Raw genomic sequence first — 27,930 nt, 5'->3', positions numbered from 1 at the left:
ATCACAGTCAAGAAATTTAACATTGATAAAATAATATAACTTATTATGCAGTCCATAATAAAATTTCCTAGTTGCTATTAAAATGACTTTTAAAAAGTTTTCTTGCCCCTCTGTATAAGTTCCAATAAAGCATCACATGCATTAGTCTCCTTTAATGTAGAATAATCGTTCTGCCTTTTTTTGGTCTTTCATGACATGACATTTTTGAAGAATCCATGCCATTTGTCTTACAGGAGTTCCATAATCTGATTTTGTCTAATTTCTTAATGGGGATCAGGGGAAAGTATACTACATGGGTATTAATTGTGTTCTTCCTTCTATCTGGAGGCATATAATGTCATTTTTGTCCTATTGGTTATGCCACTTAGATTTGATTACTTGGCTAAAGTTTGTCAGCTCTTTGTTAAAAAGGTCTCTTCTTTGCAATTATTAACTAATGTTAGAGGTGAAGGTTTGTGAGAATAACTTGTTTTCTAACAATTTTTTACTTATTTGTCTTAACTTCCAATGATGATTCTTAGTTTTGCTTAAATCCCCCGGGACAGTTTTTTTAAATAATGCATTACTTGCAGGTTCTTTTTTATTATTATTCAATACTTTATGATCCATTTCTGTCCTTATTCCTTTTGAGATTCAGCTTGTCTGAAATTGAGCATGCTGGCGCTGGTATCTGACGTGTCTGGTAACCTTTTGACATGCTTTTATGTCTTTGAGCACTTGCTTATTTTCTGTTACAACCAAATGTTCACCTTGTGCTTCTCTTGTGCTGCATTTACATACCGTTTTTCCAAGGAATTCTGTTTCCTTTTTAGTAGAAAATGGGTATAAACCAAGATTGGGGCATTATGTGTTCACATTGCTACTAGCATGTAATATCTTCATGCCCTTTTAGTATATAGTGCTAGGAAATTTTTTTTTTCTTTAAGTCATGAGTTTATTCTCATACCACCAATGGAAATCTATCTCCACAGAGTTCTTTCTAAGTTTCCTTCACTTCATATTTGTATCTTCCTTCTCCAACACTGAAACACCTAGTTTTCTATAACAGTACATTTATTTGTACTACCCTACAATAAGCACAGAATTTCCTCATTACCATACCAGTACGCACTCCTTACGAGATTTCTTTGCAGTTCTTTTTATCTTATTTAAGGGTATAAATTACTGTGTTAGTTTGTGGAATTAGAATTCTTTTTTCCTGCGTGATTATGTTAGCAATTTCATATACAGATGGTCTGTTTCTGTTTTTGTTCAATTTTAGGGATTACTTTTTCCATGGTTCAAAAGTCAGAACTGAATAGAACATATAATTTACAGAATTCTCACATCCATCCTTAACTCTTCCCCTCCCTTTTCTACCCACCCAGTATAGATGATCATTTTTGTCAGTTTCTGGTTTATCCTTTCTATGTTTTCTCCTTCTAACTTACCCAAAGGATAGAATACGGTCCGTATTCTTCTGCCCCTTACTTTTTCCTTTTAACAGTTTCTCTTGGAATTCTTCTGCATCTGTTCATTGAGATCGTTTTTCCTTTCTCGTGGAGTTACAGCCTTCCATGTATAACTTTTAGGGTTAGAAGTGTATCTTGAAGTTGAATTCCTAGATTGTTGAGTCAAATTTAGCTTATAAGTAGCTTTGTTAGAAATAAATTCCCCTCCTTGGAGTTTGTACCATTTTGCACCTCTACCAGCAGTGTACAGCAGTGCCTATTTCCCAGACCTCTCAGTAATGTACTGTTATGTGATGCCTACTTTTAAGTTAGCAGTCAAATTTGCAAATTTATGTTTTAAGAAAGTCACTTATTGCTTCCTCGCAAAAAGAGAAGTGTACTGTATGAGAATGATTAAACATAAATGTCACTTTTAGGCTTAGTAGGATAAGAATTTCCTTTTAAACTCAAGGGAAATTAAGTGACACTTTTTTTAGTTTGAAAAAATAAAGACAGTGAAGGTAGGGACAAATGTTAGTAAGAGAGATAATCTTGAAATCAACAAGGTCTTATTTAAGTTTTTTTTTTTTTTTTAGAGAAATTGAGGGTTTACAAAACAATCATGCTTAAAATATAGGATTCCTATACACCACCCTATCACCGATACCTTGCACTGACGTAGAACATTTTTACAGTTGATGGCAGCACTTTTAAAATAATTATACTATTTTTTAATAGTAGTTGCCATTGTTACAATTGATGAAAGATACCTTGCACTGATATAGAACATTTTTACAGTTGATGGCAGCACTTTTAAAATAATTGTACTGTTTTTGTTAATAGTAGTTGCCATTGTTACAATTGATGAAAGATTATTAAAATCATACTATTGTTTATTGTCCTTAATTTATGTTAGGTGTATTTTTCCCCATACTACTCTATTATTGATACTTTGTATTAATATCATACATATGTTAATTCACAAAAGAACATTCTTATACTTGTACTATTAACGATAGACCTTTTTCTATAATAGGGATCACTCTTATACGGTAATATGTTTTATTGTTTAATTTTTATCTAGTAATATGTACTTCTCCTTCTAGCCAAGTTAATCTCTGTAGTACTATTGATTATACTCCCAAAATGTGTTACCATCACCACCATCCTTTTTTTACGTTAATTTTTTTTTAATTTAAGAAAACAAACAATATGCTTAGAACCACCAAAAGTGGTTATCTTAGTTAGCTTAACCATAGGCATATTTAAATAGGGTATCCGTATAATCATTGTAAAGCCTGTGTTTGCACAGTAACTTTCAAAAACCAATTTAAAATTAAGGCAATGAGGGAAAAAGCTACAAATTTAGATAACGAAGGTCTTAAATTCTAAGTATTAAACACTAACTTAGATACCATTTGTTCAGCTGTCAATACTGAATTTTCTCAAAATATCAAGTAGAAAGTTCTAACAAATATCTGCATTGCTATAGTGATGATTGTGTTACTAAATGTTTTCCTTATTTCAGGAAAAAAAATGAAAATACAAATATTTTTACAATTAACATATGGAAATCTTAACCTAAAATGGATCTTAGTTAGCTTATCCATAGGCATATTAAAAAAAAATCTAAGTAATTATCATAAAGCCTGTTTGTACAATATGTTTCATAAACCAATTTAAAATTAAAGCAAGGAAGGAGAAAAATCTATAGATGCAGATATCAGTTACTTTAATTCTAAAAATATTAAACACTGTCTTAAATACCATTTGATCAACTATGAAAACTGTGTGCGTTCTCAAAATATCAAGTAAAAAGTTATTAACGAATATCGGGCAGGCCATGGTGGCTCAGCAGGCAGAGTTCTTGCCTGCCATGCCAAAGACCCGGGTTTGATTCCCGGTGCCTGCCCATGTGAAAAAAAAAAAAAGTTATTGCAAATATCAACTTTGCTATAGTAGTGAGCTATGTTACTAAATATTTTCAAATTTTTTATTTCAGGAATTTATTTTATCTGATATTACTATAATTGTCTATAGTTTACCACCATCCATTTTGAATCCTTTGCTATCAATTTAAATAGAAATTCTGTACAAAGCATCAACTCCTAGTTCTCTAACCCTATGGGTTTGCTTATGTCATACAAGATGATGTCTTCAAGGTTCATCCATGCCGCATATATCAGGACTCCATTCCTTTTTTTTTCAACTCACGTATATTTCCAACTTTTATTTTTTAACATTTTTCATTGTGAAATATATATACAAAAAATCAATAAATTTCAAGTAGGTATAGAACAGATTTCAAAATTTTGTGTGGGTTACTGTTCTAGAATTTCAGGTTTTTACTTCCAACTACTCCAACATGCTAGAGACTAAAAAGAAATACTAATATATGATTCAGTAGTCATACTATATCCGTTTGTTAAATCCTAACTTCTCTGTTATAACTCCTCTTTCTCCTTTGATCTTTCTCCAGTCTTTCCAGGGATATTTGGGTTATGCCCATTCTAACTTTTTCTTGTTGCAAGAGAGGTATCAACAATATGGGATGGGGGAGGAACTGGTTGATGTTCTTGGAGAGTCTGGCACCTCTGGTTTCAGGTCTTATCTGGCCTAGGATCCATCTGAAGGTTTTAGGATTCTAAAAGTTGATCTGAATGTGTGCTACTTTTGTAGGATCTCAGATAGAGCCACGGGTGTTATTTAAATCCCACTTGATGATGGTGTATAGTTCTTTTAATATCGTTTCAGATTCAGTTTGCTAGTGTTTTGCTGAGGATTTTTGTATCTATATTTATAAGTGGTACTGGCTTTGATATGAGGGTGATGTTGGCCTTGTAGAATGAATTTGGGAGTGTTTTCAAAGAGTTTGAGCAGAATTGGAGTCAAGTTTGTTTGCAGTGTTCGATAGAATTCTCCTTTGAAACTATTTGGTCCTGGGCTTTTCTTTTTTGGGATGTTTCTGGTTACTTACTCAATCTGTTTACATGTAATTGATTTGTTGAGATCATCTCTTTGTTTTTGAGTCAATTTAGGTAGTTTGTGACTTTCTAAGAATTGGTCCATTTTATCTAGGTTATATAATTTATTGTCATGTAGTTGTTCATAATATCCTCTTATAGTCCCTTTTCTTTCAGCAGGATCAGTAGTAATGTATTCCTTTTCATTTCTGGTTTTTGTTATTTGTATCCTCTCTTTATTTCTTCGTCAGTCTAACTAAAGGTTTGCTGATTTTATTGATCTTTTCAGGAACCAATTTTTTATGTTGTTGGTTCTTTCTATTTTTTTGTACTCTATTTAATTTATCTCCACTTGAATCTTTGTTATTTCCTTCCTTCTCCCTTTGGGCTTAGTTTGCTCTTGTTTTTCTAGTTCTTCTAGTTTCATACTGGAAACTTCTGATTTGAAGTCTTTTTTGAAGTGAGCATTTAGAGCTATAGCTTTCCCTTTCAGCACTGCCTCCACTGCATCTGATACATATTTGTATGTTGTATTTTCTTTCTTTCTTTTTTTAATATTTTTATTGATAAATCTTAACATACAAACATTCCATACAGCGTATACAATCAGTGGCTCACAATATCATCACATAGTTGTGTATTCGACACCATGATCATTTTTTAGAATATTTGCATCGCTATAAAAGTAAATAAAAAGAAAAACTTCATACATACCATACCCCTTACCCCCCCATTGACCACTAATATTTTCATCTGCCCGACTTATTTTAATCTTTGCCCCCCCACTATTTGTTTAATTTTTTTTCCATATTTTTTACTCGTCTGTCCATCCCCTATCAAACACAGGGTTTTAACAGTCATGCAGTTGCATTGTAAAAGCTGTATCATCATACAATCATTTTCAAGAAACAAGGCTACTAAAACACAGCTATACAGTTTCAGGTACTCCCCTCTAGTCACTTTATATACATCATAAACTAAAAAGGGATATCTATATAATGATATATTCTTATATCCTAGAGGCTATAAGAATAACCTCCAGGATAACCTCTCAACTCTGAAATCTCTTAGCCACTGACACTTTTTTTTCCTCATTTCTCTCTTCTCCCTTTTAGCCAAGAAGCTTTTCTCAATCCCTTGATGCTGGGTCCCAGCTCATTTAGGGATTTCTGGCCCATATTGCCAGGAAGATTTACACCATTGGAAGTCATGTCCCCCACAGTCGGGGAGGGCAGTGAGTACACTTGCTGTGTCACCTTAGAGAGAGAGGCCACTGTATGTTGTATCTTTATTTTCATTCACCTCGAGATAGTTCCTAATTTCTCTTGTGATTTCCTGTTTTACCCACTGGTTGTTGAAGACTATGTTTAATTTTCACGTATTTTTACATTTTCCATCTCTTCCTCTGTTACTTATCGTGGTAGTTAGATTCAGGTGTCAGCTTGGCTAGGTGAAGGTGCTTACTTCTATTGCTGTGGACATGAGCCAATGGCGTATGAACCTCATCTGTTGATTACATCTGCAGTTGGCTAGGAGGCATGACTGCTGCAGTGGATGATCTTTGATTTAATTGGCTGGTGCTTAAATGAGAGACTCAACGTAGCAAAGCCCAAGCAGCTCAGCATACCTCATCTCAGCGCTTGCAGCTCAGCCCCCTTTGGAGATGCAGAAATGAATCACCCCAGGAAAAGTTGTTGGAACCCAGAGGCCTGGAGAGAAGGCCAGCAGAGATCACCCTGTGCCTTCCCATGTAAGAAAGAACCTCAGTGGAAAGTTAGCTGCCTTTCCTCTGAAGAGCTATATGTCAACTAAATAAATCCCCTTTTATTGAAAGCCAGTCTGTGTGTTGCATTCCAGCAGCTAGCAAACTAGAATAGTGATTTTTAGTTTCATTCTGTTGTGGTTAGAGAATATACATGGCATATTTTCCATATTTTGCATATATCGAGACTGTTTTGTAACCAAACCTGTGTTCTTTCCTAGAGAATGATCATATGCACCCAGGAAGAATTTGTGTTCTGTTTTTGTTGGGTTAAGTGTTCTATTATGTCTGTTAGGTCCAGTTGTTTTAGAGTATCTGTTCAAGCCTTATACTTCTTATTCATCTTCTGACTAAACGGTCTATCCATTATTGAGAGTGGTGTATTAAAGTCTCCTGTTATCAGTGTAGAACCATCAATTTCTCCCTTCAAATCTTATATACTTCATCTGTTTTGAAGCTCTGCTGTTAGTTGCATATGTGTTTATAATTGTTATATCTTCCTGTTGAATCCCCCCGGTATATAATGACCATCCTTGGTCTTTGTAACTATTTTTGACTTAAAAGTCTGTATTTTCTGGAACTGGTATAGCCACCCCACCTCTCTTTTGTTGACTACTTGCATGGTATATGTATTTTCCATTTTTTCACCCTCAACCTACTTGTATCTTTGCATTTTACTTGAATTTCTTGCAGATAGCATATAGGTGGGTCATGCTGTTTATCCATTCTTCCAAACTCTGTCTTTTGACTGGGGAGTTCAGTCCATTTACATTTAATGTCACTACTGATAATACAGGACTTTGTTCTACCATTTTTTGCTCTTGGCCTGTGTCAGTCTTAAATCTTTGTGTCCCTCACTTCTGTTAATTCCTGCTTTATTATTTGTTTGCTTTTTTGGTGTTGTATGATGTTGAGTGCCTTCTGAGTTCTGTCTGGACATATTTTTCATCTCTTTACTTCATGGTTATCATGGGTTTAAGATTTAACATCTTAAATATTTAATAGTTATATTTGGTTTAAGACCAATTTAAGTTCAATAGCATGCACATATAGTTTTCCTATACCCTTCTGCCCCCCACCATTTTTTTTTTTTTGCTTTTGTTACCACTTACATCTTAGTACATTTTATGATGAAAAACATAGATTTACCACTAATTTTTATGCATTTGTGTTTTAGCATCCTGAGGAAGAACAATATACTACAATAATACCATCATTTGTAATTACCCAAATGATGATTAATTTTCCTGCTGGTGTTTATTTCATTATTTCTTCATCCTTGAGCCACTGTCTAATGTTTTCCTTTCAGTCTAAAGATCTCCCTTTTTACCATTGCTTGTAGGGAAGGTCTAGTGGAGATAAACTCATTCAGCTTTTGTTTATATGATAATGTCTTAATATCCCCTTTGTTTTTTGGAAGAAAGTCTTTCTGGATATAAAATTCTGGCTGGCAGTTGTTTTCTTTCAGTGCTTTAAGTATTTCGTTCCACTGCTGTTCTGGTTTGCTAGCTGCCAGAATGCAGTGTACCAGAAATGGAATAGCTTTTAACAAGGAAAATTTCTTAAGTTGCAAGTTTACAGTTCTAAGGCTGAGAAAATGTCCCAATTAAAGCAAGTCTATAAAAATGTCCAAATTAAGGCACCAACAAGAGGTTACTGTTCTAGTTTACTAACTTCCAGAATGCGATATACCAGAAATGGAATAGCTTTTAACAAGGAGAATTTAATAAGTTGCTAGTTTATAGTTCTAAGGCTGAGAAAATGTCCCAATTAAAACAAGTCTATAGAAATGTCCAATCTAAGGCATCCAGGGAAAGATAACTTGGTTCAAGAAGGCCGATGAAGTTCAGGGTTTCTCTCTCAAGTGAGAAGGCACATGGCGAACACAGTTAGGATTCCTCTCTCATCTGGAAGAGCACATGGTGAACATGGCATCAAGTGCTAGCTTCTTCTCCTGGCTTCCTGTTTCACAAAGCTCCCCGGGAGGCATTTTCCTTCTTCATCTCCAATGGCCGCTGGCTGGTGGTCTCTGCTTCTCATGACTATATAGTTCTGCTTTGCTCTCTCTGAATCTCTTATTCTCCAAAATGTTTCCTCTTTTATAGGACTCCAGTAAACCAATCAAGACCCACCCAAATTGGTGGAGACTTTTTGTCACCTAATCCAATTTAACAACCACTTTTGACTAAATCACATCATCCAGGGAGATGATCTGATTACAGTTTCAAACATACAGTATTGAATGAATAGGGATTATTTATTCTACTGTTATGAAATGGGATTTTGATTAAAACATAACTTTTCTAGGGGACATATGTCCTTTCAAACCAGTACAATGGCAATGTCTGCTAGCTTGTTCTCCAGGCTTCTCGTTTCATGAAGCTCCCCTAGTGGCAGTTTCGTTCTTCATCTCCAAAGGTCTCTGGCAGGGCTCTCATGATGCTCATGGCTGTCTCGCACTGTCCAAAATGCTTCCTCTTTTAAAGGATTCCAGTAAACTAATCAAGACCTATGTGGAATGGGTGGAGCCATATCTCCATCTAATCAAAAGATAATACCCATAATTGGGCAAGCCACATCGCCGTAGAGATAACCTAATCAGGTTTCCAACCTGTAGTGCTGAATGGGGATTAAAATATCCGCAAGATGGATTAGAATTAAAACCTGACTTTTCTAGGGTACATGATCGTTTCAGACCAGCACAACTGCCTTCTTGCTTCCATGGTTTGTGGTAGGAAATTAGCACTCAATCTAATTAGGACTCCCTTGATCATAACATGTTGCTTTTCTCTTGCAGCTCTCAGAACTCTCTCCTTGTCCTTTGCATTTGATAGTGTAATCAGTATATGATGGGGTGAACTTCATGTTTGTCCTGTTTGGTGTCCTCTGGGCTTTTTGAATGTGCATATTCACATCTTTTGCTAAGTTTGAGAAGTTCTCTGTTATTATTTCTTTGAATATTCCATCTGCTTGTTTCTCTCTTTCTTCTCTCTCTTCTTTTGGGGCTCCCATAATGTGTATATGGTTCGCTTGGTGAAGTACCAGGGTTGTCTTGGCCTAGTTTTAGTTTCACTTTTAATATTTCTTTTTCTTCAAATTCCTCAGCCTGACTCATTTCAAGGGTCTTCAAGTTCACTGCTTCTTTCTTTTGGCCAGCTCCAGTCTGCTCTCAAACCCCTCCTGGGCATTTTTCATTTCAGTTATAGTGGCCTTCTACTCTGCTAGTTTTGTTTGGTTCCGTTTTTCTTTTTTTTTTCCCCCTATGACAGCATTTCATTCAGTTATTTAGGAAAATATTTAAACTATACATTCTCTCTCTCTTTTTAAAAAAGAGACTTTATCTGATTTATTTTTATTTTTAGATAAAATTTTATTGAGATATATTCACAAACTGTCTGAAATATACAGACAGTGCCTCACAGTATCATCACATAGATGTGCCTAGAACCCCATGATCAATTTTAGAACTTTTCATTACTCCAGAAAGGAAATAAAGATTAAAAAGAGAACCCAAATCCTCCCATATCCCTATCTCCACCATTATTGACCCATTGTATTGGTATAGTGCATTTGTTACTGTTTTCATGAATGGCAGTAAATGTAGATTATGAGGAGTCAGTAATAGAGAGGTATATGGAAAAATTTACCTATTGCAAGATATGGACTATAGTTAGTAATGTTTAGTTCTTTTTTAAAATTTATGTCTCTTTACTAAAACTCATATCGCTCATTCATTGTTTTTCTGATATCCTTTAGTTCTTTTTCTGTGTTTTCCTTCATTTCCTTGAGTGTTTTAAAGACCATTTTTTGTAACATTTGGTATGTCTGCATTCTTGTCTTCGTTGGTGCTTTCTGTGTTTTTTATCCTCCTCCTTTGATTGGGCCACCATTTCCTGTTTTCTTTTACCTTGTACTCTTTTGTTGTGCACTTTTGTATATTTTTTTAACTTTTTTTTATTGTGTAATAAAACATAAATATAAAGCAAGGAAAAAAACAATAGTTTTCAAAGTACTGTTCAACAAGGAATTACAGGACAGATCCCAGAGTTTATCATGGGCTGCCATACCATCATCTCCGATTTTTCCTTCTAGCTACTCTAGAAAATGGAGGGCTAGAAGAAATAAAATATTGTCATCACAATTGACTTTTTCTTTTTTTGTGGAAAATAACATATATACATGAAAGCAATACATTTCAAAGCACAGCATAACAATTGTATAATAGATTTCAGAGTTTGGTATGGGTTATAACTCCACAATTTTAGGTTTTTACTTCTGGCTGCTCTACAATGCTGGAGACTAATAGAAATACCAATTTAATGATTCAGAAATCAGATTTGTTTGCTAAACCCTACCTTCTCTGTATAACTCCACCATCACCTTTGATCTCTCCCCCCCCCACACACACACACTGTTTTTGGGGTATTTGGGCTATGCCCATTCTAATTTTTTCATGTTGAAAGGGGCTGTCAATATGAAATGAGGGAATGGAACTCGCTGTTCTGGAGAGGCTGGGCTCTCTAGGTTTCAGGATTTATCTAGTCCAGGGACCTATCTGGAGGTTGTAGGGTTCTGAAAAGTTACCCTAGGGCATGGAACCTTTTTAGAATCTTATATATTATCCTGGATAAAAGGAGTAAGAGTCACATGGTTTTCACAATTGCATGGTCACATCGTAAAAGCTATATAGTTGTATGTTCTTGTTTGCTAGCTGCTGGAATGCAATATACGAGAAACGGAATGACTTTCAAAAAGGGAAATTAAATAAGTTGAAAGTTAACAATTTTAAGGCCATAGAAATGTCCCAATTAAAGCAAGTCTGTAGAAATGTCCACTCTAAGGCATCCAGGGAGAGATACCTTGATTCAAGAAGACTGACGAAGTTCAGGGTTTCTCTTTCAAGTGGAAAGGTGAACGTGGTAAGAGTTTCTCTCTCATCTGGAAAGTCACATGGTGAACACGGTCAGGGTTTCTCTCTCTGCTGGAAGGGCATGTAGCAAACATGTCATCTGCTAGCTTCCTCTTCACTTCTCCGGGAAGCATTTTCCTTCGTTATCTCCAAAAGTCGCTGGCTGGTAGATTCTCCGCTTCATCGTACTGTGGCATTCTTTGCTCTCTCAGATTCTTATGCTTTCTCCAAAATTGTTTCCTTTTTTTATAGGATTCCAGTAAAGTAATCAAGACCCACCCAGAATGGGTAGAGACACATCTCCATGTAATCCAGTTTAACAATCACTCTTAATTGAGTCAAATATCCAGGGAGATAATCTAATTAAAGTTTCAGGCAAACAGCACTAAATAGGAAATAGTGGAACCAGCTGCCTTTTCAAAATGGAATTAGGATTAAAACATGGCTTTTATACGGTACATACATCCTTTCATTGTAGCACACGTGCCTCCTAGAAGACTACAGATGTAATCAGCAACAGATGAGTTTCACATGCCCTTGGCTCATGTCCACAGCAACAAAACTAAGCACTTTCACCTAGCCAAGTTGACTCCTGAATCTAACTACCACAATCAGTAACAGAGTAAGATGGGAAATTCAAAATATGTGAAAATTAAACATCATCTTAAACAACCAGTGGGTAAAACAGGAAATCACGAGACAAATTAGGAAGTATCTCGAGGTGAATGAAAATAAAAATACAACATACAGTGGCCTCTCTCCAAGCTGACACAGCAAGGTAGATAAAACGAGCCCCAGAGAGAAGGTTTTCACAATCACACAGTCACATTGTGAAAGCTGTATCATTATACAATCACCTTCAAGAAACATGGCTAATGGAACACAACTCCAAATTTTCAGTCAGTTCCCTCCAGCCTCTCCACTACATCTTGACTAACAAGGTGATATCTGTTTAATGCATAAGAATAACCTCCAGGGTAACCTCTTGACTCTGTTTGGAATTTCTCAGCCATTGACACTTTATTTTGTCTCATTTCACTCTTCCCCCTTTTGGTCAAGAAGGTTTTCTCAATCCCCTGATGCTGAGGCTCAGCTCATTTTGGGGGTTTTCTCAATCCCTTGATGCTGAGTCTCAGCTCACTGCAGGATTTCTGTCCCACATTGCTAGGAAGGTCCACACCCCTGGGAGTCCTGTCCCATGTAGACAGGGAGAGGGTGGTGAGTTTGACTGTTGTGTTGGCTGACGAGAGAGGCCACATCTGAGCAACCAAAGAGGCTCTCTTGGGGGTGACTCTTAGGCCTAATTTTAAGTAGGCTTGACCTAACTTTTGTGGGGTTAAGTTTCATATGAACAACCCCCAAGACTGGGGTCTCAGCCTATAGCTTTGGTTGTCCACGCTGCTTGTGAGAATATCAAGAATTTACTTGGGGAAGTTGAATTTTCCCCTTTTCTCATCATTCTCCGAAGGGGACTATGCAAATACTTTTTATTCACTGATCAAATCACTCCGGGATTTATCGGGGCATCACTCTGGACAAACCAACAAAATCTCATGTCCTACTCAAGGTTCCATGTATTTATGGCGTTCAATTAAGCTGTCTGCATAAGTTATATTAGGAAAGGCACTAGTCAAAGTATAAATTTTGTACCAAATAAACATTTTTTGTTTTAGTCTCACACAGAAGTTGAAATTTTAAAATATTAATCACCATCTATTTTCAGCACCCTGAAGTAATGACATTCGTTTGTTTTTCCTCATGCAAAAACATTTTTTTAATTTTAAATTGTATAATTTAGTCATTATCATTATACACACTAGGCATTCCTAGATACCATCTCAGGCTTTATCGTCTATCTTTCTTTCTGATTTCATTTCTGCCTCCAGCCCTCCTCCCTCTATCGTTCTCACATTCAGCTTCATTCCGTGTTTTAACATAATTGTATTACAGTTAGGTAGTATTGTGCTGTCTCTTTCTGGGTTTTTACATTCAGTCCTGTAGCACAATCTGTATCCCTTCAGTTCCGATTACCCAATATTTTACCCTATTTCTACCTCCTGATGTTCTCTGTTACCAGTGAAATTCTCCAAGTTTATTCACTAATGTCAGTTCATATCAGTGAGACCATACAGTATTTGTCCTTTTGTTGCTGGCTAATCTCATTCAGCATAATGTCCTCACGGTCCATCCATGTTGTTACATACTTCATAAATTTATTCTGTCTTACAACTGTGTAATATTCCATTGTATGTATATACCCTAGTTTGTTTAGCCACCCGTCTGTTGATGGACATTTTGGCTGTTTCTGTCTCTTCGCAATTGTAAATAATGCTGCTAGAAACATTGGTGTGCAAATGTCTGTTTGTGTCCTTGCCCTCATGTCCTCTGAGTAGATACCTACAGTGATATTACCAGGTGTGGTAGTTAGATTCAGTTGTCAACTTGGCCAGGTGAAGGCACCTAGTTCTGCTGCTGTGGCCATGAGCCAATGGTACATGAACCTAATCTGTTGCTGATTTAGATCTGCAGTCAGCTAGGAGGCGTGCCTGCTGCAATGAAGGACGTTTGACTCAATTGGCTGGTGCTTAAATGAGAGACCGCAACGTAGCACAGCCTAACCGGCTTGGCATTCCTCATCTCAGCACTCGCAGCTCATCCCAGGCCTTTGGAGATGCGGAAAGAAGTCACCCCGGGGAAAGTTGTTGGAACCCAGTGGCCTGGAGAGAAGACCAGCAGAGACCATCCTGTGCCTTCCACATAAGAAAGAACCTCAGTGGAAAGTTAGCTGCCTTTCCTCTGAAGAACTAACAAAATAAATCCCCTTTTATTAAAAGCCAATCCGTTTCTGGTGTGTTGCATTCTGGCAGCTAGCAAACTAGAACACCAGGTCATATGGCAATTCTATGTTTAGCTTTATGAGGAACTGCCAAACTGCCTTCCATAATGGTTGTACCGTTTGACATTCCCACTGACAGTGGATACGTGTGCCTCTTTGTCCATATCCTCTCCAGCATTTGTCATTTTCTATTTTATTGGTAATGGCCATTCTGCTGGGTGTGAGATGATATCTCATTGTGGTTTTGATTTGCATTTCTCTAGTAGCCAGGGAAGTTGAGCATCTCTTCATGTACTTTTGGCCATTTGTATTTCCTTTCTGAGAAGTGTCTGTTCAAGACTTCTGCCCATTTTGCAATTGGGTTGGCTGTCTTTTTGTTGTTGAGTTGAACTATCTCTTAATGAATTCTGGGTACTAGACCTTTATCTGATATATAGTTTCCAAATGTTGTTTGCCATTGTGTAGGCTGTCTTTTTACTTTCTTGATGAAATTCTTTGATGTGTAAAAGTGTTTAATTTTGTGGAGTTCCCATTTCTTTATTTCTTTGTTCAATACTCTTGCTTTGGATGTAAGGTCTAGGAAACTGCCTCCTAGTTTATATATTTTTTTTGGACTATGCCCATTCTAACTTTTTCATGTCAGAAGGGGCTGTTGATAATATGGGATAGGGGAATGGACCTAGTTGATGTTCTGGAGAGCCTGGCCCCTCTAGGTTTCAGGATTTATCTGGTCTAGGGACCCATCTGGAGGGTATAGGTTTCTGGAAAGTTACCCTAGTGCATGGAGCCTTTGTAGATTCTTTTTTTTTTTTTTTTTTCCATTCTACATATATAATCAGTAATTCTTAATATCATCACATAGTTGCATATTCATCATTTCTTAGTACATTTGCATCGATTTAGAAAAAGAAATAAAAGACAACGGAAAAAGAAATAAAACGATAATAGAGAAAAAAAAAACTATACGTACCATACCCCTTACCCCTTGCTTTCATTTACCACTATTTCAAACTGACTTTATTTTAACATTTGTTCCCCCTATTATTTATTTTTATTCCATATGTTCTACTCTTCTGTTGATATAGTAGCTGAAAGGAGCATCAGACATAAGGTTTTCACATTCACAGAGTCTCATTGTGAAAGCTATATCATTGTTCAATCATCATCAAGAAACATGGCTACTGGAACACAGCCTACATTTTCAGGCAATTCCTTCCAGCCTCTCTACATCTTGAACAACAAGGTGATATCTGCTTAATGTGTAAGAATAACCTCCAGGATAACCTCTTGACTCTGTTTGGAATCTCTCAGCCATTGACACTTTGCCTCATTTTACTCTTCCCCCTTTCGGTCGAGAAGGTTCTCTCAGTCTCTTTTTTTTTATTAATTAAAAAAAAATTAACTAACACAACATTTAGAAATCATCTGAGCTATAGTTTTTTTATTTTTTATTTTTATTTTTTTCTCTATATTATCATTTTGTTTCTTTTTCTGTTGTCTTGCTATTTCTTTTTCTAAATCGATGCAAATGTACTAAGAAATGATGATCATACATCTATGTGATGATATATTAAGAATTACTGATTGCATATGTAGAATGGAATGAACACTCTGTTCTATTCCATTGGTCAATATATCTATCTTTATGCCAGTAACATGCTTTTTTGACCACAGTAGCTTCATAATACACCTTAAAGTCAGGTAGCATGAGACCTCCAACTTCATTTTTTATTCTCAGGATACTTCTAGCTATTCGGGGCACCCTGCCCTTCCACATAAATTTGGTTATTGGTTTTTCTATTTCTGAAAAGTAAGTTGGGATTTTAATTGGTATTGCATTGAATCTGTAAATTAATTTAGGTAGAATTGACATCTTAACTATCCTTAGTCTTCCAGTCCACGAACACAGTATGCCCTTCCATCTATTTAGGGCTTCTGTGATTTCTTTTAACAATTTCTTGTAGTCTTCTTTGTATAGGTCTTTTGTCTCTTTAGTTAAATTTATTCCTAAATATTTTATTCCTTTGGTTGTAATTGTAAATGGAATTCTTTTCTTGATTTCCCCTGAGATTGTATATTACTAGTGTATAGAAACACTACAGATTTTTGAATGTTGATCTTGTAACCTGTCACTTCTGCTGTACTCATTTATTAGCTCTAGTAGTTTTGCTATGGATTTTTTGAGGTTTTCCACATATAGTAACATACCGTCTGCAGACAGTGAGAGTTTTACTTCTTCCTTTCCAATTTTGATGCCTTGTATTTTTTTTTCTTGTCTAATTGCTCTGGCTAGAACTTCCAACACAATGTTGAATAACAGTAGTGATAGTGGACATCCTTGTCTTGTTCCTGATCTTAGGAGGAAAGTTTTCCATTTTTTTCTCATTGAGGATGATGTTAGCTGTGTGTTTTTCATATATTCCCTTTATCATTTTGAGGAAGTTCCCTTCTATTCCTATCCTTTGAAGTGTTTTCAACAGAAAATTCCTATCCTTTGAAGTGTTTTCAACAGAAAGGGATGTTGAATTTTGTCAAGATGCCTTTTCTGCATTGATCGGGATGATTGTGGTTTTTCTGCTTTGATTTGTTGATATGGTGTATTACATTGACTTTCTTATATTGAACCATCCTTGCATACCTGGGATGAATCCTACTTAGTCATGATGTCTAATGCTTTTAATGTGTTACTGGATTTGATTTGCTAGACTTTTATTGAGGATTTTTGCATCTATATTCATTAGAGAGATTGGTCTGTAGTTTTCTTGTTTTGTAATATCTGTGGCTTTTGGAATGAGGGTGATGTTGGCTTCATAGAATGAGTTAGGTAGCTTTCCCTCCTCTTCGATTTTTTTGAAGAGTTTGAGCAGGATTGGTACTAATTCTTTCTGGAATATTTGATAGAATTCATCTGTGAGGGCATATGGTCCTGGACTTTTCTTTTTGGGGAGCTTCTTAATGTCTGATTTAATTTCTTTACTTGTAATTGGTTTGTTGAGGTCATCTATTTCTTCTTGAGTCAAAGTTGGTTGATCATGCCTTTCTAGAAAGTTGTCCATTTCATCTACATTGTCAGTTTATTGGCGTTAAGTTGTTCATAGTATCCTGTCATTACTTCCTTTATTCCTGTGGGGTCAGTGGTTATGTATCCTCTCCATTTCTGATCTTATTTATTTGCAACCTCTCTCTTCTTCTTTTTGTCAACCTTGCTAAGGGTCCATTAATCTTATTGATTTTCTAATAGAACCAGCTTCTGGTTTTGTTGATTTTCTCAATTGTTTTCATGTTCTCAATTTCATTTATTTCTGTTCTAATCTTCATTATTTCTTTCCTTTTGCTTGCTTTGGGGTTAGTTTGCTGTTCTTTCTCTTACTTCTTCCAAGTGGACAGTTAATTCCTTGATTTTTGCCCTTTCTTGTTTTTTGATATAGGCATTTAGGGCAATAAATTTCCCTCTTAGCACTGCCTTTGCTGCATCCCATAAGTTTTGGTATGTTGTGTTTTCATTTTCATTTGCTGATTCGAGCAGTATTTACTGATTTTTCTTTTAATTTCTTCCTTGACCCACTGGTTGTTTAAGAGTGTGTTGTTGAGCCTCCACATACTTGTGACTTTTCTGGCACTCTGCCTATTATTGATTTCCAATTTAATTCCTTTATGACTTGAGAAAGTGAATTGTATGATTTCAATCTTTTTAAATTTATTGAGACTTGCTTTGTGTCCCAGCGTATGGTCTCTCCTTGAGAATGATCCATGAGCACTTGAGAAAAAGGTGTATCCTGCTGTTGTGGGGTGTAATGTCCTATAAATGTCTGTTAAGTCTGGCTCATTTATTGTAATATTCAAATCCTCTGTTTCTTTATTGATCTTCTGTTTAGATGTTCTGTCCATTGGTGAGAGTGGGGAATTGAAGTCTCCAACTATTATGGTAGATGTGTCTATTTCCCTTTTCAGTGTTCGCAGTGTTTGCCTCATGTATTTTGAAGCATTCTGGTTTGGTGCATAAATATTTATGATTGTTATGTCTTCATGCTGAATTGTTCCTTTTATTAGTACATAGTATCCTTCTTTGTCTCTTTTAACTGTTTTACATTTGAAGTCTAATTTGTTGGATATTAGTATAGCTACTCCTGCTCTTTTCTGGTTGTTATTTGCATGAAATTTCTTTTCCTAACCTTTCACTTTCAACCTATGTTTATCTTTGGGTCTAAGATGCGTTTTCTGTAGACAGCATATAGAAGGATCCTGTTTTTTAATTCATTCTGCCAGTCTATGTCTTTTGATTGGGGAAGTCAATCCATTAACATTTAGTGTTATTACTGTATGGATAGCACTTTCTTCTACCATTTTGCCTTTTGGATTTTATATGCCATATCTAATTTTCCTTCTTTCTACACTCTTCTCCACACCTCTTTCTTTTGTGTTGTCGTATCTGTCTCTAGTGCTCCCTTTATTATTTCTTGCAGAGCTGGTCTCTTGGTCACAAATTCTCTCAGTGATTTTTTGTCTGAAAATGTTTTAATGTCTCCCTCATTTTTTTTTTTCCCTCATTTTTGAAGGACAGTTTTGCTGAATATAAAACTCTTGGCTAGGCAGTTTTTCTCTTTTAGTAATTTAAATATATCATCCCACTGTCTTCTCACCTCCATGGTTGCTGCTAAGAAATCTACGCATAGTCTTATTGGACTACCGTTGTATGTCATGGATTGCTTTTCTCTTGCTGCTTTCAAGATCCTCTCTTTCTCTTTGACCTCTGACATTCTGATTAGTAAGTGTCTTGGTGTACGTACCCTTTGGGGTACGCTGCACTTCTTGGATCTGTAATTTTGTCTTTCATAAGAGTTGGGAAATTTTCAGTGATAATTTCCTCCATTAGTTTTTTTCCTTCTTTTCCCTTCTCTTCTCCTTCTGGGACACCCATGACACGTGTATTTGTGTTCTTCATATTGTCATTCAATTCCCTGAGTCCCTGGTCATATTTTTCCAGTTTTTTCCCTATAATTTCTTTCTCTTGTTGGATTTCAGATGTTCCGTTGTCCAGTTCACTAATCCTATCTTCTGCTTCTCGAAATCTAACATTGTAGGTTTCCATTGTATTTTTTTTATCTCTTCTACTGTACCTTTCCTTCCCATAAATTCTGTGATTTGTTTTTTCAGACTTTCGATTTCTTTTTGTTCGTTCTTTGCCTTCTTTATATCTTCCCTGATTTCATTGATTTGGTTTTTGTTGAGGTTTTCCATGTATGTTCGTACATTCTGAATTAATTATTTCAACTCCTGTATTTCATTTGAATTGTTGGTTTGTTCCTTTGACTGGGCCATATCTTCATATTTTTTTAGTGTGATTTGTTATTTTTTGCTGACATCCAGGCATTTTGTTACCTTAATTAGTTTATTCTGGAGATTGTTTTTTACTTCTTTTACCTAGGGTTTTCCTGCTGGATGGATTTGTTGTCTATCTGTTCTTTGACTTTCAGTTCAGTTTTTTCTGGACCACTAGTTTAGGTTTTGTTTAAGAGAGGAGAATTTTTCATTTTATGTTTTCTTGTTTCTTGCCCTGCCTGTATGATGTCTTTTTCTCCCCACCCTTAGGAGGGTCTGCTTAGGTATTATAGACCACTGCCCGATTTTCCCAAACCAAACTGGCCTCCTGTGAGGAGGAAAGAGTCACCTGCATCAGTTTTCCCTGAGGGTGAAGACCCAGCAGGTTGAAAGACTTTTCCTGTGAAGTCTCTGGACTCTGTTTTTCTTATCCTACCCAGTATGTGGCGCTTGTGTGCCTGCAGGTCCCACCAGCATAAGATGATGTGATCCCTTTAACTTTGGCAGACTCTCCCTGCTGGGGGCGTGGTGGAGACAGAGGAGAGGTTGTAGGCTGGTTTTAATGGATTCAAATTACCGAGCCCTGGTGTCTGAATTCCTTGATGGAGGGATTCGACCTGCTTTGAGTCTCACCCCTCCCCTGGGGAAGACACCCTCTCCAGACAAGCTCTCAAAGAAACTTGTTTCTGGGGCAGTTGCAGCCTGAGAATCCCTGCCATGGTATCCAAGGGCAGCGAAGCCTCTGTAGAATCACAGCAATGGAAACCTCTCTGTTTTTGTTTTTTTTTTTTCTTTCTCCGTCGGCCCTGCACCCTTAGCACTGGGGCAAAAATGAACCGCTTTTACCAGGTTCACCTGAGCTGGGGGCCTATTTTTAGTAGTCAGAATTTGTGAATTAATTCCACAATTGAAGCTTAGTTGTGCTCAGCCCCTGCTACTGGTAAAGTCTCTTTCTTTTCCCCTCTGGGACGCGGCCTGTGGGGGAGGGGCAGTGGTCACTACAGCTTGGGGAGCTCACAGCCAGTCCAACTGGTTCAGACTGGGGTACACTGTGTGTCCGGTCACTGACGTGGCCCCTGGAGCTGTTCTGTACTGCTCCTGGTTATTTAGTAGGTGTTTTGGAGGACAAACTAAATCCCACACCTTGCCAAGCCACCATCTTGGTTCAAGATTCACTGACACTTTATTTTGTCTCATTTCTCTCTTCCTCCTTTTGGTCATGAAACCTTTCTCAATCCCTTGATGCAGGTCCTGGTTATCCCGGGATTTCTGTCCCATGTGGCCAGGGAGATTTACACCCCTGCGAGTCTTCTTCCATGTAGGAGGGAAGGCAATGAGTTCACCTGTGGAGATGGCTTAAACAGAGAGGCCACATCTGAGCAACAAAAGAAGTTCTCTGGGGGTGACTCTCGGGCCTAATTTTAAGTAAGCTTAGTGTTTCCTCTACAGAAATAAGTCATAGGGTTGAACACCAAAATTGAGGGCTCAGTCTATTGATTTCATTGTCACCACTGCTTGTGAGAATATCAGAAACTTCTGAGTGGGGAAATTGAATATTTCTTTCTTTCTCCACAATCCCCCAAGGGGACTTTGCAAATATTTCTTTTTTCGCTGCCCAGATTACTCTGAAATTTATCAGGTATCAGACTAACCTGGACAAACCAACATAATCTTACGCCTTTTTCAAGATTCCTTGTACTTAGGGTAGTCAACTAAACTGATCACACAAGTTAAATTAGGAAATTCACTACCCAAAACATAAATTTTCTACCCAATAGCCATCTCTCCGTGTAGTCTTAAGTTGAAGTTTTAAAGTATGGATGCTATCATCTTTTACCCTGTATTCTGATATGCCTTAGTCCTATCCAGATCAACTTCATTCATATCTCCACTCATTGTGTCATCAGTTTTTCACCTTTTTGAACAATTGCTATATGGGGTACTGCTGACTTTCATAGCTTCAAAGCTGTAACTCTGAGTGTCAGGTGTCTCATAAATACCCGATTCTGGGAATGATCATGTTATATGCAAACAGCTCAGTATCTCAGAATTTAGAATGAGCACTTATACCTCCTCAATATTTGTGACTATTGTAAGAACTTACAATTTAGGACCCTTTACAATAGACCCCAATCTGATAACCCATTCTCTTGACTTTAGGGCACTGAATTTTTATATATTTAATCCATATGTTTGTGGAATAGTATTTGTCTCTTTGTTCCTGGATTCATTCAACATACAGTCCTTGAGGTTCATTCCCCTAGCTACCTGCTCACAACTTCATTCCTTTTTGTGGCTGCTCAGTAGTCCATTGTTTTCATACACCATAGTTCCCCTTCCATTCCTCATTTGAACCCTTGGACCGTCTGCATTCATTGTGGATCAGGAGCACTGCCACCATAAACACCAGTGTGCATATGTCCATTTGTTCCTCGAGGTATATACTGATTAACAGGATTTCAGGATCATATGGCAAAGCCACCCCTAGCCTCCTGTGTAACCACCACACTACCCTCCAAGGGACAGCACCTCTCATTTTCCCTACTGACAGTGAATGGGTATATCTCTTTCTCCACATTTTCTCTGCCACTTTTTTTCTCTATTCATTTTTAAGTACTTTTATTCACACATCCAACCCAAGTGTATAGACATGCCTTCGCCAACATACTCTATCTGTAGACACTTTCCTTTTCTTCCACAAGAATCCATGCCCTTTTCCCATTTCCCCCACCTGTTGACGTATAGTTTGGCATAATGCTTTTATTACATTCAATGAAAGCATATCACAGTGTTCCTGTTAACTATAGATAGACCCTAGCTTGCATTATTGTACTTTTTTCCATATACCATCTGTTTTCAGCACCCTGAAGTATTGACATTCGTTTTCCCTCATGCAAAAATTTTTGTAATTTGTACATCTAATCACCATCATTGTCCACTCTAGGATTCCTAAATTTTACTGTCTCAATCTTTATCCTCTATCTTTCCTTTAGGTTTCATATGTGCCCCATGCCATTCTCCCTCTATCCTACTCACACTCAGCTTCATTCAATACTTACATTATTGATCTATAATCAGATAGTATTGTGCTATCAACTTCTGAATTTTTTTTTTGGATGATTACTTACATGTATTTTTTTTTTCTTTATTAATTAAACAAAAAAAATTGACACAACATTTAGAAATCATTCCATTCTCCATATGCAGTCAGTAATTCTTAACATCATCACATAGATGTATGATCATCATTTCTTAGTACATTTGCATCGATTTAGGAAAAGAACTGGCAAAACAACAGAAAAAGATATAAAATGTTAATATAGAGAAAAAAATAAAAATAATAATAATAAAAGAAGGAAAAAGAAAAAAAACAAAAGACACAAACAAAAAAAACTATAGCTCAGATGCAGCTTCATTCAGTGTTTTAACATAATTACATTACAATTAGGTATTATTGTGCTGTCCACTTTTGAGTTTTTGTATCTAGATCTGTTGCACAGTCTGTATCCCTTCAACTCCAATTACCCATTATCTTACCCTGTTTCTAACTCCTGCTGGTCTCTGTTACCAACGACATATTCCAAGTTTATTCTCGAATGTCGGTTCACATCAGTGGGACCATACAGTATTTGTCCTTTAGTTTTTGGCTAGACTCACTCAGCATAATGTTCTCTAGGTCCATCCATGTTATTACATGCTTCATAAGTTTATTCTGTCTTAAAGCTGCATAATATTCCATCGTATGTATATACCACAGTTTGTTTAGCCACTCGTCTGTTGATGGACATTTTGGCTGTTTCCATCTCTTTGCAATTGTAAATAATGCTGCTATAAACATTGGTGTGCAAATGTCCGTTTGTGTCTTTGCCCTTAAGTCCTTTGAGTAGATACCTAGCACTGGTATTGCTGGGTCATATGGCAATTCTATATTCATTTTTTGAGGAACCGCCAAACTGCCTTCCACAGTGGTTGCACCATTTGACATTCCCACCAACAGTGGATAAGTGTGCCTCTTTCTCCACATCCTCTCCAGCACTTGTCATTTTCTGTTTTGTTGATAATGGCCATTCTGGTGGGTGTGAGATGATATCTCATTGTGGTTTTGATTTGCATTTCTCTAATGGCCAGGGACATTGAGCATCTCTTCATGTGCCTTTTGGCCATTTGTATTTCCTCTTCTGAGAGGTGTCTGTTCAAGTCTTTTTCCCATTTTGTAATTGGGTTGGCTGTCTTTTTGTTCTTGAGTTGAACAATCTCTTTATAAATTCTGGATACTAGACCTTTATCTGACATGTCGTTTCCAAATATTGTCTCCCATTGTGTAGGCTGTCTTTCTACTTTCTTGATGAAGTTCTTTGATGCACAGAAGTGTTTAATTTTGAGGAGCTCCCATTTATTTCTTTCTTTCTTCAGTGCTCTTGCTTTAGGTTTAAGGTCCATAAAACCGCCTCCAATTGTAAGTTTCATAAGATATCTCCCTACATTTTCCTCTAACTGTTTTATGGTCTTAGACCTAATGTTTAGATCTTTGATCCATTTTGAGTTAACTTTTGTATAGGGTGTGAGATACGGGTCCTCTTTCATTCTTTTGCATATGGATATCCAGTTGTCTAGGCACCATTTATTGAAGAGACTGTTCTGTCCCAGGTGAGTTGGCTTGACTGCCTTATCAAAGATCAAATGTCCATAGATGAGAGGGTCTATATCTGAGCACTCTATTCGATTCCATTGGTTGATATATCTATCTTTATGCCAATACCATGCTGTTTTGACCACTGTGGCTTCATAATATGCCTTAAAGTCCGGCAGCGTGAGACCTCCAGCTTTGTTTGTTTTCCTTAAGATACTTTTAGCAGTTTGGGGCACCCTGCCCTTCCAGATAAATTTGCTTATTGGTTTTTCTATTTCTGAAAAATAAGTTGTTGGGATTTTGATTGGTATTGCATTGAATCTGTAAATCAATTTAGGTAGGATTGACATCTTAACTATATTTAGTCTTCCAATCCATGAACACGGTATGCCCTTCCATCTATTTAGGTCTTCTGTGATTTCTTTTAACAGTTTTTTGTAGTTTTCTTTGTATAGGTTTTTTGTCTCTTTAGTTAAATTTATTCCTAGGTATTTTATTCTTTTAGTTGCAATTGTAAATGAGATTCGTTTCTTGATTACCCCCTCAGCTTGTTCATTGCTAGTGTATAGAAATGCTACAGATTTTTGAATGTTGATCTTGTAACCTGCTACTTTGCTGTACTCATTTATTAGCTCTAGTAGTTTTGTTGTGGATTTTTCCGGGTTTTCGACGTATAATATCATATCGTCTGCAAACAGTGATAGTTTTACTTCTTCCTTTCCAATTTTGATGCCTTGTATTTCTTTTTCTTGTCTAATTGCTCTGGCTAGAACCTCCAACACAATGTTGAATAATAGTGGTGATAATGGACATCCTTGTCTTGTTCCTGATCTTAGGGGGAAAGTTTTCAATTTTTCCCCATTGAGGATGATATTATCTGTGGGTTTTTCATATAGTCCCTCTATCATTATAAGGAAGTTCCCTTGTATTCCTATCTTTTGAAGTGTTTTCAACAGGAAAGGATGTTGAATCTTGTCAAATGCCTTCTCTGCATCAGTTGAGATGATCATGTGAGCTTTCTGCTTTGATTTGTTGATATGGTGTATTACATTAATTGATTTTCTTATATTGAAGCATCCTTGCATACCTGGGATGAATCCTACTTGGTCATGATGTATAATTCTTTTAATGTGTTGTTGGATTTGATTTGCTAGAATTTTGTTGAGGATTTTTGCATCTATATTCATTAGAGAGATCGGCCTGTAGTTTTCTTTTCTTGTAATATCTTTGCCTGGTTTTGGTATGAGGGTGATGTTGGTGTCGTAGAATGAATTAGGTAGTTTTCCCTCCACTTCGATTTTTTTGAAGAGTTTGAGGAGAGTTGGTACTAATTCTTTCTGGAATGTTTGGTAGAATTCACATGTGAAGCCGTCTGGTCCTGGACTTTTCTTTTTAGGAAGCTTCTGAATGACTGATTCAATTTCTTTACTTGTGATTGGTTTGTTGAGGTCATCTATTTCTTCTTGAGTCAGAGTTCGTTGTTCATGCCTTTCTAGGAAATTGTCCATTTCATCTAAATTGTTGTATTTATTAGCGTAAAGTTGTTCATAGTATCCTTTTATTACCTCCTTTATTTCTGTGATGTCAGTGGTTATGTCTCCTCTTCCATTTCTGATCTTATTTTTGCATCCTCTCTTTTCTTCTTTTTGTCAATCTTGCTAAGGGCCCATCAATCTTATTGATTTTCTCATAGAACCAACTTCTGGTCTTATTGATTTTCTCTGTTGTTATCATGTTTTCAATTTCATTTATTTCTGCTCTAATCTTTGTTATCTCTTTCCTTTTGCCTGCTTTGGGGTTAGTTTGCTGTTCTTTCTCCAATTCTTCCAAGTGCATAGTTAATTCCTGAATTTTTACCTTTTCTTCTTTTCTGATATAGGCATTTAGGGCAATAAATTTCCCTCTTAGCACTGCCTTTGCTGCATCCCATAGGTTTTGATATGTTGTGTTTTCGTTTTCGTTCTCCTCGAGATTTTTACTAATTTCTCTTGCCATTTCTTCCTTGACCCACTGGTTGTTTAAGAGTGTGTTGTTGAGCCTCCACGTATTTGTGAATTTTCTGGCACTCCGCCTATTATTGATTTCCAACTTCATTCCTTTATGATCCGAAAAAATGTTGTGTATGATTTCAGTCTTTTTAAATTTGTTAAGACTTGCTTTGTGACCCAGCATAATGATCCATGAGCACTTGAGAAAAAGGTGTATCCTGCTATTGTGGGATGTAACGTCCTATAAATGTCTGTTAAGTCTAGCTCATTTATAGTAATATTCAGATTCTCTATTTCTTTATTGATCCTCTGTCTAGATATTCTGTGCATTGATGAGTGGTGAATTGAAGTCTCCAACTATTATGGTAGATGTGTCTATTTCCCTTTTCAGTGTTTGCAGTGTATTCCTCACGTATTTTGGGGCATTCTGGTTCGGTGCATAAATATTTATGATTGTTATTTCTTCTTGTTTAATTGTTCCTTTTATTAGTAGATAGTGTCCTTCTTTGTCTCTTTTAACTGTTTTACATTTGAAGTCTAATTTGTTGGTTATTAGTATAGCTACTCCTGCTCTTTTCTGGTTGTTATTTGCATGAAATATCTTTTCCCAACCTTACACTTTCAACCTATGTTTATCTTTGGTTCTAAGATATGTTTCCTGTAGACAGCATATAGAAGGATTCTGTTTTTTAATCCATTCTGCCAGTCTATGCCTTTTGATTGGGGAATTCAGTCCATTAACATTTAGTGTTATTACTGTTTGGATAATATTTTCCTCTACCATTTTACCTTTTGTATTATATATATCATATCTGATTTTCCTTCTTTCTACACTCTTCTCCATACCTCTCTCTTCTGTCTTTTCGCATCTGACTCTAGTGCTCCCTTTAGTATTTCTTGCAGAGCTGGTCTCTTGGTCACAAATTCTCTCAGTGACTTTTTGTCTATAAATGTTTTAATTTCTCCCTAATTTTTTGGACAATTTTACTGGATATAGAAGTCTTGGTTGGCAGTTTTTCTCTTTTAGTAATTTAAATATATCCCACTGTCTATTAGCTTCCATGGTTTCTGCTGAGAAATCTACACATAGTCTTATTGGGTTTCCCTTGTATGTGATGGATTGTTTTTCTCTTGCTGCTTTCAAGATCCTCTCTTTCTCTTTGACCTCTGACATTCTAACTAGTAAGTGTCTTGGAGAACGCCTATTTGGGTTTATTCTCTTTGGGGTGCGCTGCACTTCTTGGATCTGTAATTTTAGGTCTTTCATAAGAGTTGGGAAATTTTCAGTGATAATTTCTTCCATTAGTTTTTCTCCTCCTTTTCCCTTCTCTTCTCCTTCTGGGACACCCACAACACGTATATTTATGCGCTTCATGTCGTCTTTCAGTTCTCTGATCCCCTGTTCAAATTTTTCCATTCTTTTCCCAATAGTTTCTGTTTCTTTTTGGAATTCATATGTTCCATCCTCCAGTTCACTAATTCTAGCTCCTGTCTCTTTAGATCTATCATTATAGGTATCCATTGTTTTTTCCATCTTTTCTACTTTGTCCTTCCCGCCCATAAGTTCTGTGATTTGTTTTTTCAGTTTTTCTATTTCTTCTTTTTGTTCAGCCCATGTCTTCTTCATGTCCTCCCTCAATTTATTGATTTGGTTTTTGAAGAGGTTTTCCATTTCAGTTCGTATATTCAGCATTAGTTTTCTCAGCTCCTGTATCTCATTTGAACTATTGGTTTGTTCCTTTGACTGGGCCATATCTTCAATTTTCGGAGTGTGATCTGTTATCTTCTGCTGGCGTCTGGGCATTTAATCAGATTTCCCTGGGTGTGGAACCCAGCAGGTGGAAAGATTTTTCTGTGAAATCTCTGGGCTCTGTTCTTCTTATGCTGCCCAGTAGGTGGCGCTCATGGCGCTCATCTGTCTGCGGGTCCCACCAGTAAAATATGCTGTGGCTCCTTTAACTTGGGAAAACTCTCGCTGTAGGGGAGGGTCGTCAGCCGAAGCGGCTTGGGGAAGTGCCAATCCAAATCTCCCAGCCGGCCCGGGAATCCGTGCGTGGGGAGCATTGCTGGCCTCCGCGGCTTGGGGGAGCACT

At 36.8% G+C, this 27,930-nt stretch overlaps 1 protein-coding gene across 8 annotated transcripts in view; it reads left to right on the top strand.

Annotated features, from left to right (window-relative positions):
* PDS5A (PDS5 cohesin associated factor A) overlaps positions 1 to 27,930 on the top strand; it is a 202,557-nt gene that overhangs the window by 4,407 nt on the left and 170,220 nt on the right. The gene's annotated exons all lie outside the window — the stretch shown is intronic.

Source organism: Tamandua tetradactyla, chromosome 19 (assembly GCF_023851605.1).
Source record: "Tamandua tetradactyla isolate mTamTet1 chromosome 19, mTamTet1.pri, whole genome shotgun sequence".
NCBI classification, from domain to species: domain Eukaryota; kingdom Metazoa; phylum Chordata; class Mammalia; order Pilosa; family Myrmecophagidae; genus Tamandua; species Tamandua tetradactyla.
Note: the sequence above shows the minus strand (reverse complement) of the source record. Positions and strands in the feature narration are given on the sequence as shown.